This window comes from Amia ocellicauda, chromosome 2, assembly GCF_036373705.1.
Source record: "Amia ocellicauda isolate fAmiCal2 chromosome 2, fAmiCal2.hap1, whole genome shotgun sequence".
Classification (NCBI taxonomy): domain Eukaryota; kingdom Metazoa; phylum Chordata; class Actinopteri; order Amiiformes; family Amiidae; genus Amia; species Amia ocellicauda.
The window spans coordinates 57,486,259-57,502,468 of NC_089851.1; the positions used below are offsets into that span (position 1 = coordinate 57,486,259).

At 46.0% G+C, this 16,210-nt stretch overlaps 15 non-coding genes across 15 annotated transcripts; 13 read left to right on the forward strand and 2 right to left on the reverse strand.

The window, feature by feature from the left end:
* The first annotated feature begins 352 nt into the window (after positions 1-352).
* On the forward strand, positions 353-426 carry trnat-cgu (transfer RNA threonine (anticodon CGU)). The gene has a single exon. It is a non-coding gene; the product is annotated as a tRNA-Thr (tRNA).
* A 164-nt stretch (positions 427-590) lies between these two features.
* On the reverse strand, positions 591-664 carry trnan-guu (transfer RNA asparagine (anticodon GUU)). Its single transcript has one exon. It is a non-coding gene; the product is annotated as a tRNA-Asn (tRNA).
* Positions 665-1,349: 685 nt separating this feature from the next.
* trnat-cgu (transfer RNA threonine (anticodon CGU)) lies at positions 1,350-1,423 on the forward strand. Its single transcript has one exon. It is a non-coding gene; the product is annotated as a tRNA-Thr (tRNA).
* Positions 1,424-2,630: 1,207 nt separating this feature from the next.
* Positions 2,631-2,704, forward strand: trnat-cgu (transfer RNA threonine (anticodon CGU)). The gene has a single exon. It is a non-coding gene; the product is annotated as a tRNA-Thr (tRNA).
* A 918-nt stretch (positions 2,705-3,622) lies between these two features.
* trnat-cgu (transfer RNA threonine (anticodon CGU)) lies at positions 3,623-3,696 on the forward strand. Its single transcript has one exon. It is a non-coding gene; the product is annotated as a tRNA-Thr (tRNA).
* Positions 3,697-4,751: 1,055 nt separating this feature from the next.
* trnat-cgu (transfer RNA threonine (anticodon CGU)) lies at positions 4,752-4,825 on the forward strand. Its single transcript has one exon. It is a non-coding gene; the product is annotated as a tRNA-Thr (tRNA).
* Positions 4,826-5,736: 911 nt separating this feature from the next.
* On the forward strand, positions 5,737-5,810 carry trnat-cgu (transfer RNA threonine (anticodon CGU)). Its single transcript has one exon. It is a non-coding gene; the product is annotated as a tRNA-Thr (tRNA).
* Positions 5,811-6,996: 1,186 nt separating this feature from the next.
* On the forward strand, positions 6,997-7,070 carry trnat-cgu (transfer RNA threonine (anticodon CGU)). Its single transcript has one exon. It is a non-coding gene; the product is annotated as a tRNA-Thr (tRNA).
* Positions 7,071-7,973: 903 nt separating this feature from the next.
* trnat-cgu (transfer RNA threonine (anticodon CGU)) lies at positions 7,974-8,047 on the forward strand. Its single transcript has one exon. It is a non-coding gene; the product is annotated as a tRNA-Thr (tRNA).
* A 1,781-nt stretch (positions 8,048-9,828) lies between these two features.
* On the forward strand, positions 9,829-9,902 carry trnat-cgu (transfer RNA threonine (anticodon CGU)). Its single transcript has one exon. It is a non-coding gene; the product is annotated as a tRNA-Thr (tRNA).
* An 893-nt stretch (positions 9,903-10,795) lies between these two features.
* On the forward strand, positions 10,796-10,869 carry trnat-cgu (transfer RNA threonine (anticodon CGU)). Its single transcript has one exon. It is a non-coding gene; the product is annotated as a tRNA-Thr (tRNA).
* A 1,796-nt stretch (positions 10,870-12,665) lies between these two features.
* On the forward strand, positions 12,666-12,739 carry trnat-cgu (transfer RNA threonine (anticodon CGU)). Its single transcript has one exon. It is a non-coding gene; the product is annotated as a tRNA-Thr (tRNA).
* A 764-nt stretch (positions 12,740-13,503) lies between these two features.
* Positions 13,504-13,577, forward strand: trnat-cgu (transfer RNA threonine (anticodon CGU)). The gene has a single exon. It is a non-coding gene; the product is annotated as a tRNA-Thr (tRNA).
* Positions 13,578-13,741: 164 nt separating this feature from the next.
* trnan-guu (transfer RNA asparagine (anticodon GUU)) lies at positions 13,742-13,815 on the reverse strand. Its single transcript has one exon. It is a non-coding gene; the product is annotated as a tRNA-Asn (tRNA).
* Positions 13,816-14,500: 685 nt separating this feature from the next.
* Positions 14,501-14,574, forward strand: trnat-cgu (transfer RNA threonine (anticodon CGU)). Its single transcript has one exon. It is a non-coding gene; the product is annotated as a tRNA-Thr (tRNA).
* Positions 14,575-16,210: the final 1,636 nt, after the last annotated feature.

Here is a 16,210-nt window from a genome sequence, read left to right on the forward strand (position 1 = left end):
GGATAAATGGACGGCAAGGCAAGCATCTGATTGACAGTGGTCCGTGATCTGCTGTTATGCTACTATGCTACTTACCTAACGTCCAATTCCCATTGCCGCCCCTGGACAGTCGCAACAGGGAGCTTGTTGCTCCCGTCAACCTTACGTTTTCACCTCTGTGTGCTTCCTTTGTTGCAGCCTGCATCCAGATTTTGTTTTGTTTTGTTTTGTTTTGTTTTGTTTTGTTTTGTTTTGTTTTGTTTTGTTTTGTTTTGTTTTGTTTTGTTTTGTTTTGTTTTGTTTTGTTTTGTTTTGTTTTGTTTTGTTTTGTTTCTTACGCCTGAGTGTAGGCACTGGGGAATGGGAGAGTCCTGGCACCGTGGCTTAGTTGGTCAAAGCGCCTGTCTCGTAAACAGGAAACCCTGGGTTCAACTCCTAGCAGTGCCTTGGTTTATGTTGGCCTAGGCAATGGAAAGGAAGTTTCTAAATGCTCAATACATTTTTCCAAGATGGCCGTCCGCAGCAAGCAGCTTAAGGTTACTGTAGCCGCAGTCTGGCAAGGTGACCGCCAGAAGTAGAAACAATAACAAGGGGCGGGGGGAAAAGTGGGCCGTACCTGGGTGGATTCAAACCACCATTCTTTCGGTTAACAGCCGAACACGCTGACCGATTGCGCCACAGACACAGACGGAGGTGTTGTGCTTGCTGCAGTCGTGCAGTTCCTTCACAGTTGCCAGAAATCATTGCCAGCACACGATTTTCTTTGTCGTTGAATGCAACATACGTGACCATTGGGGGAGCGATAGCAAGCAAGAGAGTTAGATATTGAGAGTCATAGATTGATAGCTAGCTAAATAGCTAGATAGATAGCTAGATAGATAGATAGATAGATGGATGGATGGACGGCAAGGCAAGCATCTGATTGACAGTGGTCCGTGATCTGCTGTTATGCTACTATGCTACTGACCATTGGGGGAGCGATAGCAAGCAAGAGAGTTAGATATGGAGAGTCATAGATAGATAGATAGATGGATGGATGGATGGATGGACGGCAAGGCAAGCATCTGATTGACAGTGGTCCGTGATCTGCTGTTATGCTACTATGCTACTTACCTAACGTCCAATTCCCATTGCCGCCCCTGGACAGTCGCAACAGGGAGCTTGTTGCTCCCGTCAACCTTACGTTTTCACCTCTGTGTGCTTCCTTTGTTGCAGCCTGCATCCAGATTTTGTTTTGTTTTGTTTTGTTTTGTTTTGTTTTGTTTTGTTTTGTTTTGTTTTGTTTTGTTTTGTTTTGTTTTGTTTTGTTTTGTTTTGTTTTGTTTTGTTTCTTACGCCTGAGTGTAGGCACTGGGGAATGGGAGAGTCCTGGCACCGTGGCTTAGTTGGTCAAAGCGCCTGTCTCGTAAACAGGAAACCCTGGGTTCGACTCCTAGCAGTGCCTTGGTTTATGTTGGCCTAGGCAATGGAAAGGAAGTTTCTAAACGCTCAATACATCTTTCCAAGATGGCCGTCCGCAGCAAGCAGCTTAAGGTTACTGTAGCCGCAGTCTGGCAAGGTGACCGCCAGAAGTAGAAACAATAACAAGGGGCGGGGGGAAAAGTGGGCCGTCCCTGGGTGGATTCAAACCACCATCCTTTCGGTTAACAGCCGAACACGCTGACCGATTGCGCCACAGACACAGACGGAGGTGTTGTGCTTGCTGCAGTCGTGCAGTTCCTTCACAGTTGCCAGAAATCATTGCCAGCACACGATTTTCTTTGTCGTTGAATGCAACATACGTGACCATTGGGGGAGCGATAGCAAGCAAGAGAGTTAGATATTGAGAGTCATAGATTGATAGCTAGCTAGATAGCTAGATAGATAGCTAGATAGATAGATAGATAGATGGATGAATGGACGGCAAGGCAAGCATCTGATTGACAGTGGTCCGTGATCTGCTGTTATGCTACTATGCTACTGACCATTGGGGGAGCGATAGCAAGCAAGAGAGTTAGATATGGAGAGTCATAGATAGATAGATAGATGGATGGATGGATGGACGGCAAGGCAAGCATCTGATTGACAGTGGTCCGTGATCTGCTGTTATGCTACTATGCTACTGACCATTGGGGGAGCGATAGCAAGCAAGAGAGTTAGATATCGAGAGTCATAGATGGATGGATGGATGGACGGCAAGGCAAGCATCTGATTGACAGTGGTCCGTGATCTGCTGTTATGCTACTATGCTACTGACCATTGGGGGAGCGATAGCAAGCAAGAGAGTTAGATATCGAGAGTCATAGATAGATAGATAGATAGATAGATGGACGGAAAGGCAAGCATCTGATTGACAGTGGTCCGTGATCTGCTGTTATGCTACTATGCTACTTACCTAACGTCCAATTCCCATTGCCGCCCCTGGACAGTCGCAACAGGGAGCTTGTTGCTCCCGTCAACCTTACGTTTTCACCTCTGTGTGCTTCCTTTGTTGCAGCCTGCATCCAGATTTTGTTTTGTTTTGTTTTGTTTTGTTTTGTTTTGTTTTGTTTTGTTTTGTTTTGTTTTGTTTTGTTTTGTTTTGTTTTGTTTTGTTTTGTTTTGTTTTGTTTTGTTTTGTTTTGTTTTGTTTCTTACGCCTGAGTGTAGGCACTGGGGAATGGGAGAGTCCTGGCACCGTGGCTTAGTTGGTCAAAGCGCCTGTCTCGTAAACAGGAAACCCTGGGTTCGACTCCTAGCAGTGCCTTGGTTTATGTTGGCCTAGGCAATGGAAAGGAAGTTTCTAAACGCTCAATACATTTTTCCAAGATGGCCGTCCGCAGCAAGCAGCTTAAGGTTACTGTAGCCGCAGTCTGGCAAGGTGACCGCCAGAAGTAGAAACAATAACAAGGGGCGGGTGGAAAAGTGGGCCGTCCCTGGGTGGATTCAAACCACCATCCTTTCGGTTAACATCCGAACACGCTGACCGATTGCGCCACAGACACAGACAGAGGTGTTGTGCTTGCTGCAGTCGTGCAGTTCCTTCACAGTTGCCAGAAATCATTTCCAGCACACGATTTTCTTTGTCGTTGAATGCAACATACGTGACCATTGGGGGAGCGATAGCAAGCAAGAGAGTTAGATATTGAGAGTCATAGATTGATAGCTAGCTAAATAGCTAGATAGATAGCTAGATAGAAAGATGGATGGATGGACGGCAAGGCAAGCATCTGATTGACAGTGGTCCGTGATCTGCTGTTATGCTACTATGCTACTGACCATTGGGGGAGCGATAGCAAGCAAGAGAGTTAGATATCGAGAGTCATAGATAGATAGATGGATAAATGGACGGCAAGGCAAGCATCTGATTGACAGTGGTCCGTGATCTGCTGTTATGCTACTATGCTACTTACCTAACGTCCAATTCCCATTGCCGCCCCTGGACAGTCGCAACAGGGAGCTTGTTGCTCCCGTCAACCTTACGTTTTCACCTCTGTGTGCTTCCTTTGTTGCAGCCTGCATCCAGATTTTGTTTTGTTTTGTTTTGTTTTGTTTTGTTTTGTTTTGTTTTGTTTTGTTTTGTTTTGTTTTGTTTTGTTTTGTTTTGTTTTGTTTTGTTTTGTTTTGTTTTGTTTTGTTTTGTTTCTTACGCCTGAGTGTAGGCACTGGGGAGTGGGAGAGTCCTGGCACCGTGGCTTAGTTGGTCAAAGCGCCTGTCTCGTAAACAGGAAACCCTGGGTTCGACTCCTAGCAGTGCCTTGGTTTATGTTGGCCTAGGCAATGGAAAGGAAGTTTCTAAACGCTCAATACATTTTTCCAAGATGGCCGTCCGCAGCAAGCAGCTTAAGGTTACTGTAGCCGCAGTCTGGCAAGGTGACCGCCAGAAGTAGAAACAATAACAAGGGGCGGGGGGAAAAGTGGGCCGTCCCTGGGTGGATTCAAACCACCATTCTTTCGGTTAACAGCCGAACACGCTGACCGATTGCGCCACAGACACAGACGGAGGTGTTGTGCTTGCTGCAGTCGTGCAGTTCCTTCACAGTTGCCAGAAATCATTGCCAGCACACGATTTTCTTTGTCGTTGAATGCAACATACGTGACCATTGGGGGAGCGATAGCAAGCAAGAGAGTTAGATATTGAGAGTCATAGATTGATAGCTAGCTAAATAGCTAGATAGATAGATAGATAGATGGATGGATGGACGGCAAGGCAAGCATCTGATTGACAGTGGTCCGTGATCTGCTGTTATGCTACTATGCTACTGACCATTGGGGGAGCGATAGCAAGCAAGAGAGTTAGATATGGAGAGTCATAGATAGATAGATAGATAGATGGATGGATGGATGGACGGCAAGGCAAGCATCTGATTGACAGTGGTCCGTGATCTGCTGTTATGCTACTATGCTACTGACCATTGGGGGAGCGATAGCAAGCAAGAGAGTTAGATATCGAGAGTCATAGATAGATAGATGGATAAATGGACGGCAAGGCAAGCATCTGATTGACAGTGGTCCGTGATCTGCTGTTATGCTACTATGCTACTTACCTAACGTCCAATTCCCATTGCCGCCCCTGGACAGTCGCAACAGGGAGCTTGTTGCTCCCGTCAACCTTACGTTTTCACCTCTGTGTGCTTCCTTTGTTGCAGCCTGCATCCAGATTTTGTTTTGTTTTGTTTTGTTTTGTTTTGTTTTGTTTTGTTTTGTTTTGTTTTGTTTTGTTTTGTTTTGTTTTGTTTTGTTTTGTTTTGTTTTGTTTTGTTTTGTTTTGTTTCTTACGCCTGAGTGTAGGCACTGGGGAATGGGAGAGTCCTGGCACCGTGGCTTAGTTGGTCAAAGCGCCTGTCTCGTAAACAGGAAACCCTGGGTTCGACTCCTAGCAGTGCCTTGGTTTATGTTGGCCTAGGCAATGGAAAGGAAGTTTCTAAACGCTCAATACATTTTTCCAAGATGGCCGTCCGCAGCAAGCAGCTTAAGGTTACTGTAGCCGCAGTCTGGCAAGGTGACCGCCAGAAGTAGAAACAATAACAAGGGGCGGGGGGAAAAGTGGGCCGTCCCTGGGTGGATTCAAACCACCATTCTTTCGGTTAACAGCCGAACACGCTGACCGATTGCGCCACAGACACAGACAGAGGTGTTGTGCTTGCTGCAGTCGTGCAGTTCCTTCACAGTTGCCAGAAATCATTGCCAGCACACGATTTTCTTTGTCGTTGAATGCAACATACGTGACCATTGGGGGAGCGATAGCAAGCAAGAGAGTTAGATATTGAGAGTCATAGATTGATAGCTAGCTAAATAGCTAGATAGATAGATAGATAGATGGATGGATGGACGGCAAGGCAAGCATCTGATTGACAGTGGTCCGTGATCTGCTGTTATGCTACTATGCTACTGACCATTGGGGGAGCGATAGCAAGCAAGAGAGTTAGATATGGAGAGTCATAGATAGATAGATAGATAGATGGATGGATGGATGGACGGCAAGGCAAGCATCTGATTGACAGTGGTCCGTGATCTGCTGTTATGCTACTATGCTACTTACCTAACGTCCAATTCCCATTGCCGCCCCTGGACAGTCGCAACAGGGAGCTTGTTGCTCCCGTCAACCTTACGTTTTCACCTCTGTGTGCTTCCTTTGTTGCAGCCTGCATCCAGATTTTGTTTTGTTTTGTTTTGTTTTGTTTTGTTTTGTTTTGTTTTGTTTTGTTTTGTTTTGTTTTGTTTTGTTTTGTTTTGTTTTGTTTTGTTTTGTTTTGTTTCTTACGCCTGAGTGTAGGCACTGGGGAATGGGAGAGTCCTGGCACCGTGGCTTAGTTGGTCAAAGCGCCTGTCTCGTAAACAGGAAACCCTGGGTTTGACTCCTAGCAGTGCCTTGGTTTATGTTGGCCTAGGCAATGGAAAGGAAGTTTCTAAACGCTCAATACATTTTTCCAAGATGGCCGTCCGCAGCAAGCAGCTTAAGGTTACTGTAGCCGCAGTCTGGCAAGGTGACCGCCAGAAGTAGAAACAATAACAAGGGGCGGGGGGAAAAGTGGGCCGTCCCTGGGTGGATTCAAACCACCATCCTTTCGGTTAACAGCCGAACACGCTGACCGATTGCGCCACAGACACAGACAGAGGTGTTGTGCTTGCTGCAGTCGTGCAGTTCCTTCACAGTTGCCAGAAATCATTGCCAGCACACGATTTTCTTTGTCGTTGAATGCAACATACGTGACCATTGGGGGAGCGATAGCAAGCAAGAGAGTTAGATATTGAGAGTCATAGATTGATAGCTAGCTAAATAGCTAGATAGATAGCTAGATAGATGGATGGATGGACGGCAAGGCAAACATCTGATTGACAGTGGTCCGTGATCTGCTGTTATGCTACTATGCTACTGACCATTGGGGGAGCGATAGCAAGCAAGAGAGTTAGATATGGAGAGTCATAGATAGATAGATAGATAGATGGATGGATGGATGGACGGCAAGGCAAGCATCTGATTGACAGTGGTCCGTGATCTGCTGTTATGCTACTATGCTACTGACCATTGGGGGAGCGATAGCAAGCAAGAGAGTTAGATATCGAGAGTCATAGATGGATGGATGGATGGACGGCAAGGCAAGCATCTGATTGACAGTGGTCCGTGATCTGCTGTTATGCTACTATGCTACTGACCATTGGGGGAGCGATAGCAAGCAAGAGAGTTAGATATCGAGAGTCATAGATAGATAGATAGATAGATAGATAGATGGATGGATGGACGGAAAGGCAAGCATCTGATTGACAGTGGTCCGTGATCTGCTGTTATGCTACTATGCTACTTACCTAACGTCCAATTCCCATTGCCGCCCCTGGACAGTCGCAACAGGGAGCTTGTTGCTCCCGTCAACCTTACGTTTTCACCTCTGTGTGCTTCCTTTGTTGCAGCCTGCATCCAGATTTTGTTTTGTTTTGTTTTGTTTTGTTTTGTTTTGTTTTGTTTTGTTTTGTTTTGTTTTGTTTTGTTTTGTTTTGTTTTGTTTTGTTTTGTTTTGTTTCTTATGCCTGAGTGTAGGCACTGGGGAATGGGAGAGTCCTGGCACCGTGGCTTAGTTGGTCAAAGCGCCTGTCTCGTAAACAGGAAACCCTGGGTTCGACTCCTAGCAGTGCCTTGGTTTATGTTGGCCTAGGCAATGGAAAGGAAGTTTCTAAACGCTCAATACATTTTTCCAAGATGGCCGTCCGCAGCAAGCAGCTTAAGGTTACTGTAGCCGCAGTCTGGCAAGGTGACCGCCAGAAGTAGAAACAATAACAAGGGGCGGGTGGAAAAGTGGGCCGTCCCTGGGTGGATTCAAACCACCATCCTTTCGGTTAACAGCCGAACACGCTGACCGATTGCGCCACAGACACAGACAGAGGTGTTGTGCTTGCTGCAGTCGTGCAGTTCCTTCACAGTTGCCAGAAATCATTTCCAGCACACGATTTTCTTTGTCGTTGAATGCAACATACGTGACCATTGGGGGAGCGATAGCAAGCAAGAGAGTTAGATATTGAGAGTCATAGATTGATAGCTAGCTAAATAGCTAGATAGATAGCTAGATAGAAAGATGGATGGATGGACGGCAAGGCAAGCATCTGATTGACAGTGGTCCGTGATCTGCTGTTATGCTACTATGCTACTGACCATTGGGGGAGCGATAGCAAGCAAGAGAGTTAGATATCGAGAGTCATAGATAGATAGATGGATAAATGGACGGCAAGGCAAGCATCTGATTGACAGTGGTCCGTGATCTGCTGTTATGCTACTATGCTACTTACCTAACGTCCAATTCCCATTGCCGCCCCTGGACAGTCGCAACAGGGAGCTTGTTGCTCCCGTCAACCTTACGTTTTCACCTCTGTGTGCTTCCTTTGTTGCAGCCTGCATCCAGATTTTGTTTTGTTTTGTTTTGTTTTGTTTTGTTTTGTTTTGTTTTGTTTTGTTTTGTTTTGTTTTGTTTTGTTTTGTTTTGTTTTGTTTTGTTTTGTTTTGTTTCTTATGCCTGAGTGTAGGCACTGGGGAATGGGAGAGTCCTGGCACCGTGGCTTAGTTGGTCAAAGCGCCTGTCTCGTAAACAGGAAACCCTGGGTTCGACCCCTAGCAGTGCCTTGGTTTATGTTGGCCTAGGCAATGGAAAGGAAGTTTCTAAACGCTCAATACATTTTTCCAAGATGGCCGTCTGCAGCAATCAGCTTAAGGTTACTGTAGCCGCAGTCTGGCAAGGTGACCGCCAGAAGTAGAAACAATAACAAGGGGCGGGGGGAAAAGTGGGCCGTCCCTGGGTGGATTCAAACCACCATCCTTTCGAATAACAGCCGAACACGCTGACCGATTGCGCCACAGACACAGACGGAGGTGTTGTGCTTGCTGCAGTCGTGCAGTTCCTTCACAGTTGCCAGAAATCATTTCCAGCACACGATTTTCTTTGTCGTTGAATGCAACATACGTGACCATTGGGGGAGCGATAGCAAGCAAGAGAGTTAGATATTGAGAGTCATAGATTGATAGCTAGCTAAATAGCTAGCTAAATAGCTAGATAGATAGATAGATGGATGGATGGATGGACGGCAAGGCAAGCATCTGATTGACAGTGGTCCGTGATCTGCTGTTATGCTACTATTCTACTGACCATTGGGGGAGCGATAGCAAGCAAGAGAGTTAGATATTGAGAGTCATAGATTGATAGCTATCTAGATAGCTAGATAGATAGATAGATACATAGATGGATGGATGGACGACAAGGCAAGCATCTGATTGACAGTGGTCCATGATCTGCTGATATGCTACTATTCTACTGACCATTGGGGGAGCGATAGCAAGCAAGAGAGTTAGATATCGAGAGTCATAGATAGATAGATAGATAGATAGATGGATGGATGGATGGACGGCAAGGCAAGCATCTGATTGACAGTGTTCCGTGATCTGCTGTTATGCTACTGACCATTGGGGGAGCGATAGCAAGCAAGAGAGTTAGATATCGAGAGACATAGATACATAGAAAGATAGATGGATGGATGGATGGACGGCAAGGCAAGCATCTGATTGACAGTGGTCTGTGATCTGCTGTTATGCAACTATGCTACTGACCATTGGGGGAGCGATAGCAAGCAAGAGAGTTAGATATCGAGAGTCATAGATAGATGGATGGATGGATGGACGGCAAGGCAAGCATCTGATTGACAGTGGTCCGTGATCTGCTGTCATGCTACTATGCTACTGACCATTGGGGGAGCGATAGCAAGCAAGAGAGTTAGATATCAAGAGTCATAGATAGATAGATAGATAGATGGATGGACGGCAAGGCAAGCATCTGATTGACAGTGGTCCGTGATCTGCTGTTATGCTACAATGCTACTGACCATTGGGGGAGCGATAGCAAGCAAGAGAGTTAGATATCGAGAGTCATAGATAGATAGATAGATAAATGGATGGATGGACGGCAAGGCAAGCATCTGATTGACAGTGGTCCGTGATCTGCTGTTATGCTACTATGCTACTGACCATTGGGGGAGCGATAGCAAGCAAGAGAGTTAGATATCGAGAGTCATAGATAGATAGATAGATAGATGGATGGATGGACGGCAAGGCAAGCATCTGATTGACAGTGGTCCGTGATCTGCTGTTATGCTACTATGCTACTTACCTAACGTCCAATTCCCATTGCCGCCCCTGGACAGTCGCAACAGGGAGCTTGTTGCTCCCGTCAACCTTACGTTTTCACCTCTGTGTGCTTCCTTTGTTGCAGCCTGCATCCAGATTTTGTTTTGTTTTGTTTTGTTTTGTTTTGTTTTGTTTTGTTTTGTTTTGTTTTGTTTTGTTTTGTTTTGTTTTGTTTTGTTTTGTTTTGTTTCTTATGCCTGAGTGTAGGCACTGGGGAATGGGAGAGTCCTGGCACCGTGGCTTAGTTGGTCAAAGCGCCTGTCTCGTAAACAGGAAACCCTGGGTTCGACTCCTAGCAGTGCCTTGGTTTATGTTGGCCTAGGCAATGGAAAGGAAGTTTCTAAACGCTCAATACATTTTTCCAAGATGGCCGTCCGCAGCAAGCAGCTTAAGGTTACTGTAGCCGCAGTCTGGCAAGGTGACCGCCAGAAGTAGAAACAATAACAAGGGGCGGGTGGAAAAGTGGGCCGTCCCTGGGTGGATTCAAACCACCATCCTCTCGGTTAACAGCCGAACACGCTGACCGATTGCGCCACAGACACAGACAGAGGTGTTGTGCTTGCTGCAGTCGTGCAGTTCCTTCACAGTTGCCAGAAATCATTTCCAGCACACGATTTTCTTTGTCGTTGAATGCAACATACGTGACCATTGGGGGAGCGATAGCAAGCAAGAGAGTTAGATATTGAGAGTCATAGATTGATAGCTAGCTAAATAGCTAGATAGATAGCTAGATAGAAAGATGGATGGATGGACGGCAAGGCAAGCATCTGATTGACAGTGGTCCGTGATCTGCTGTTATGCTACTATGCTACTGACCATTGGGGGAGCGATAGCAAGCAAGAGAGTTAGATATCGAGAGTCATAGATAGATAGATGGATAAATGGACGGCAAGGCAAGCATCTGATTGACAGTGGTCCGTGATCTGCTGTTATGCTACTATGCTACTTACCTAACGTCCAATTCCCATTGCCGCCCCTGGACAGTCGCAACAGGGAGCTTGTTGCTCCCGTCAACCTTACGTTTTCACCTCTGTGTGCTTCCTTTGTTGCAGCCTGCATCCAGATTTTGTTTTGTTTTGTTTTGTTTTGTTTTGTTTTGTTTTGTTTTGTTTTGTTTTGTTTTGTTTTGTTTTGTTTTGTTTTGTTTTGTTTTGTTTCTTATGCCTGAGTGTAGGCACTGGGGAATGGGAGAGTCCTGGCACCGTGGCTTAGTTGGTCAAAGCGCCTGTCTCGTAAACAGGAAACCCTGGGTTCGACCCCTAGCAGTGCCTTGGTTTATGTTGGCCTAGGCAATGGAAAGGAAGTTTCTAAACGCTCAATACATTTTTCCAAGATGGCCGTCTGCAGCAATCAGCTTAAGGTTACTGTAGCCGCAGTCTGGCAAGGTGACCGCCAGAAGTAGAAACAATAACAAGGGGCGGGGGGAAAAGTGGGCCGTCCCTGGGTGGATTCAAACCACCATCCTTTCGAATAACAGCCGAACACGCTGACCGATTGCGCCACAGACACAGACGGAGGTGTTGTGCTTGCTGCAGTCGTGCAGTTCCTTCACAGTTGCCAGAAATCATTTCCAGCACACGATTTTCTTTGTCGTTGAATGCAACATACGTGACCATTGGGGGAGCGATAGCAAGCAAGAGAGTTAGATATTGAGAGTCATAGATTGATAGCTAGCTAAATAGCTAGCTAAATAGCTAGATAGATAGATAGATGGATGGATGGATGGACGGCAAGGCAAGCATCTGATTGACAGTGGTCCGTGATCTGCTGTTATGCTACTATTCTACTGACCATTGGGGGAGCGATAGCAAGCAAGAGAGTTAGATATTGAGAGTCATAGATTGATAGCTATCTAGATAGCTAGATAGATAGATAGATACATAGATGGATGGATGGACGACAAGGCAAGCATCTGATTGACAGTGGTCCATGATCTGCTGATATGCTACTATTCTACTGACCATTGGGGGAGCGATAGCAAGCAAGAGAGTTAGATATCGAGAGTCATAGATAGATAGATAGATAGATAGATGGATGGATGGATGGACGGCAAGGCAAGCATCTGATTGACAGTGTTCCGTGATCTGCTGTTATGCTACTGACCATTGGGGGAGCGATAGCAAGCAAGAGAGTTAGATATCGAGAGACATAGATACATAGAAAGATAGATGGATGGATGGATGGACGGCAAGGCAAGCATCTGATTGACAGTGGTCTGTGATCTGCTGTTATGCAACTATGCTACTGACCATTGGGGGAGCGATAGCAAGCAAGAGAGTTAGATATCGAGAGTCATAGATAGATGGATGGATGGATGGACGGCAAGGCAAGCATCTGATTGACAGTGGTCCGTGATCTGCTGTCATGCTACTATGCTACTGACCATTGGGGGAGCGATAGCAAGCAAGAGAGTTAGATATCAAGAGTCATAGATAGATAGATAGATAGATGGATGGACGGCAAGGCAAGCATCTGATTGACAGTGGTCCGTGATCTGCTGTTATGCTACAATGCTACTGACCATTGGGGGAGCGATAGCAAGCAAGAGAGTTAGATATCGAGAGTCATAGATAGATAGATAGATAAATGGATGGATGGACGGCAAGGCAAGCATCTGATTGACAGTGGTCCGTGATCTGCTGTTATGCTACTATGCTACTGACCATTGGGGGAGCGATAGCAAGCAAGAGAGTTAGATATCGAGAGTCATAGATAGATAGATAGATAGATGGATGGATGGACGGCAAGGCAAGCATCTGATTGACAGTGGTCCGTGATCTGCTGTTATGCTACTATGCTACTTACCTAACGTCCAATTCCCATTGCCGCCCCTGGACAGTCGCAACAGGGAGCTTGTTGCTCCCGTCAACCTTACGTTTTCACCTCTGTGTGCTTCCTTTGTTGCAGCCTGCATCCAGATTTTGTTTTGTTTTGTTTTGTTTTGTTTTGTTTTGTTTTGTTTTGTTTTGTTTTGTTTTGTTTTGTTTTGTTTTGTTTTGTTTTGTTTTGTTTTGTTTTGTTTTGTTTCTTACGCCTGAGTGTAGGCACTGGGGAATGGGAGAGTCCTGGCACCGTGGCTTAGTTGGTCAAAGCGCCTGTCTCGTAAACAGGAAACCCTGGGTTCGACTCCTAGCAGTGCCTTGGTTTATGTTGGCCTAGGCAATGGAAAGGAAGTTTCTAAACGCTCAATACATTTTTCCAAGATGGCCGTTCGCAGCAAGCAGCTTAAGGTTACTGTAGCCGCAGTCTGGCAAGGTGACCGCCAGAAGTAGAAACAATAACAAGGGGCGGGTGGAAAAGTGGGCCGTCCCTGGGTGGATTCAAACCACCATCCTTTCGGTTAACAGCCGAACACGCTGACCGATTGCGCCACAGACACAGACAGAGGTGTTGTGCTTGCTGCAGTCGTGCAGTTCCTTCACAGTTGCCAGAAATCATTTCTTGCACACGATTTTCTTTGTCGTTGAATGCAACATACGTGACCATTGGGGGAGCGATAGCAAGCAAGAGAGTTAGATATTGAGAGTCATAGATTGATAGCTAGCTAAATAGCTAGATAGATAGCTAGATAGAAAGATGGATGGATGGACGGCAAGGCAAGCATCTGATTGACAGTGGTCCGTGATCTGCTGTTATGCTACTATGCTACTTACCTAACGTCCAATTCCCATTGCCGCCCCTGGACAGTCGCAACAGGGAGCTTGTTGCTCCCGTCAACCTTACATTTTCACCTCTGTGTGCTTCCTTTGTTGCAGCCTGCATCCAGATTTTGTTTTGTTTTGTTTTGTTTTGTTTTGTTTTGTTTTGTTTTGTTTTGTTTTGTTTTGTTTTGTTTTGTTTTGTTTTGTTTTGTTTTGTTTTGTTTCTTACGCCTGAGTGTAGGCACTGGGGAATGGGAGAGTCCTGGCACCGTGGCTTAGTTGGTCAAAGCGCCTGTCTCGTAAACAGGAAACCCTGGGTTCGACTCCTAGCAGTGCCTTGGTTTATGTTGGCCTAGGCAATGGAAAGGAAGTTTCTAAATGCTCAATACATTTTTCCAAGATGGCCGTCCGCAGCAAGCAGCTTAAGGTTACTGTAGCCGCAGTCTGGCAAGGTGACCGCCAGAAGTAGAAACAATAACAAGGGGCGGGGGGAAAAGTGGGCCGTACCTGGGTGGATTCAAACCACCATTCTTTCGGTTAACAGCCGAACACGCTGACCGATTGCGCCACAGACACAGACGGAGGTGTTGTGCTTGCTGCAGTCGTGCAGTTCCTTCACAGTTGCCAGAAATCATTGCCAGCACACGATTTTCTTTGTCGTTGAATGCAACATACGTGACCATTGGGGGAGCGATAGCAAGCAAGAGAGTTAGATATTGAGAGTCATAGATTGATAGCTAGCTAAATAGCTAGATAGATAGCTAGATAGATAGATAGATAGATGGATGGATGGACGGCAAGGCAAGCATCTGATTGACAGTGGTCCGTGATCTGCTGTTATGCTACTATGCTACTGACCATTGGGGGAGCGATAGCAAGCAAGAGAGTTAGATATGGAGAGTCATAGATAGATAGATAGATGGATGGATGGATGGATGGACGGCAAGGCAAGCATCTGATTGACAGTGGTCTGTGATCTGCTGTTATGCTACTATGCTACTTACCTAACGTCCAATTCCCATTGCCGCCCCTGGACAGTCGCAACAGGGAGCTTGTTGCTCCCGTCAACCTTACGTTTTCACCTCTGTGTGCTTCCTTTGTTGCAGCCTGCATCCAGATTTTGTTTTGTTTTGTTTTGTTTTGTTTTGTTTTGTTTTGTTTTGTTTTGTTTTGTTTTGTTTTGTTTTGTTTTGTTTTGTTTTGTTTTGTTTTGTTTTGTTTCTTACGCCTGAGTGTAGGCACTGGGGAATGGGAGAGTCCTGGCACCGTGGCTTAGTTGGTCAAAGCGCCTGTCTCGTAAACAGGAAACCCTGGGTTCGACCCCTAGCAGTGCCTTGGTTTATGTTGGCCTAGGCAATGGAAAGGAAGTTTCTAAACGCTCAATACATTTTTCCAAGATGGCCGTCTGCAGCAATCAGCTTAAGGTTACTGTAGCCGCAGTCTGGCAAGGTGACCGCCAGAAGTAGAAACAATAACAAGGGGCGGGGGGAAAAGTGGGCCGTCCCTGGGTGGATTCAAACCACCATCCTTTCGAATAACAGCCGAACACGCTGACCGATTGCGCCACAGACACAGACGGAGGTGTTGTGCTTGCTGCAGTCGTGCAGTTCCTTCACAGTTGCCAGAAATCATTTCCAGCACACGATTTTCTTTGTCGTTGAATGCAACATACGTGACCATTGGGGGAGCGATAGCAAGCAAGAGAGTTAGATATTGAGAGTCATAGATTGATAGCTAGCTAAATAGCTAGCTAAATAGCTAGATAGATAGATAGATGGATGGATGGATGGACGGCAAGGCAAGCATCTGATTGACAGTGGTCCGTGATCTGCTGTTATGCTACTATTCTACTGACCATTGGGGGAGCGATAGCAAGCAAGAGAGTTAGATATTGAGAGTCATAGATTGATAGCTATCTAGATAGCTAGATAGATAGATAGATACATAGATGGATGGATGGACGACAAGGCAAGCATCTGATTGACAGTGGTCCATGATCTGCTGATATGCTACTATTCTACTGACCATTGGGGGAGCGATAGCAAGCAAGAGAGTTAGATATCGAGAGTCATAGATAGATAGATAGATAGATAGATGGATGGATGGATGGACGGCAAGGCAAGCATCTGATTGACAGTGTTCCGTGATCTGCTGTTATGCTACTGACCATTGGGGGAGCGATAGCAAGCAAGAGAGTTAGATATCGAGAGACATAGATACATAGAAAGATAGATGGATGGATGGATGGACGGCAAGGCAAGCATCTGATTGACAGTGGTCTGTGATCTGCTGTTATGCAACTATGCTACTGACCATTGGGGGAGCGATAGCAAGCAAGAGAGTTAGATATCGAGAGTCATAGATAGATGGATGGATGGATGGACGGCAAGGCAAGCATCTGATTGACAGTGGTCCGTGATCTGCTGTCATGCTACTATGCTACTGACCATTGGGGGAGCGATAGCAAGCAAGAGAGTTAGATATCAAGAGTCATAGATAGATAGATAGATAGATGGATGGACGGCAAGGCAAGCATCTGATTGACAGTGGTCCGTGATCTGCTGTTATGCTACAATGCTACTGACCATTGGGGGAGCGATAGCAAGCAAGAGAGTTAGATATCGAGAGTCATAGATAGATAGATAGATAAATGGATGGATGGCAAGGCAAGCATCTGATTGACAGTGGTCCGTGATCTGCTGTTATGCTACTATGCTACTGACCATTGGGGGAGCGATAGCAAGCAAGAGAGTTAGATATCGAGAGTCATAGATAGATAGATAGATAGATGGATGGATGGACGGCAAGGCAAGCATCTGATTGACAGTGGTCCGTGATCTGCTGTTATGCTACTATGCTACTTACCTAACGTCCAATTCCCATTGCCGCCCCTGGACAGTCGCAACAGGGAGCTTGTTGCTCCCGTCAACCTTACGTTTTCACCTCTGTGTGCTTCCTTTGTTGCAGCCTG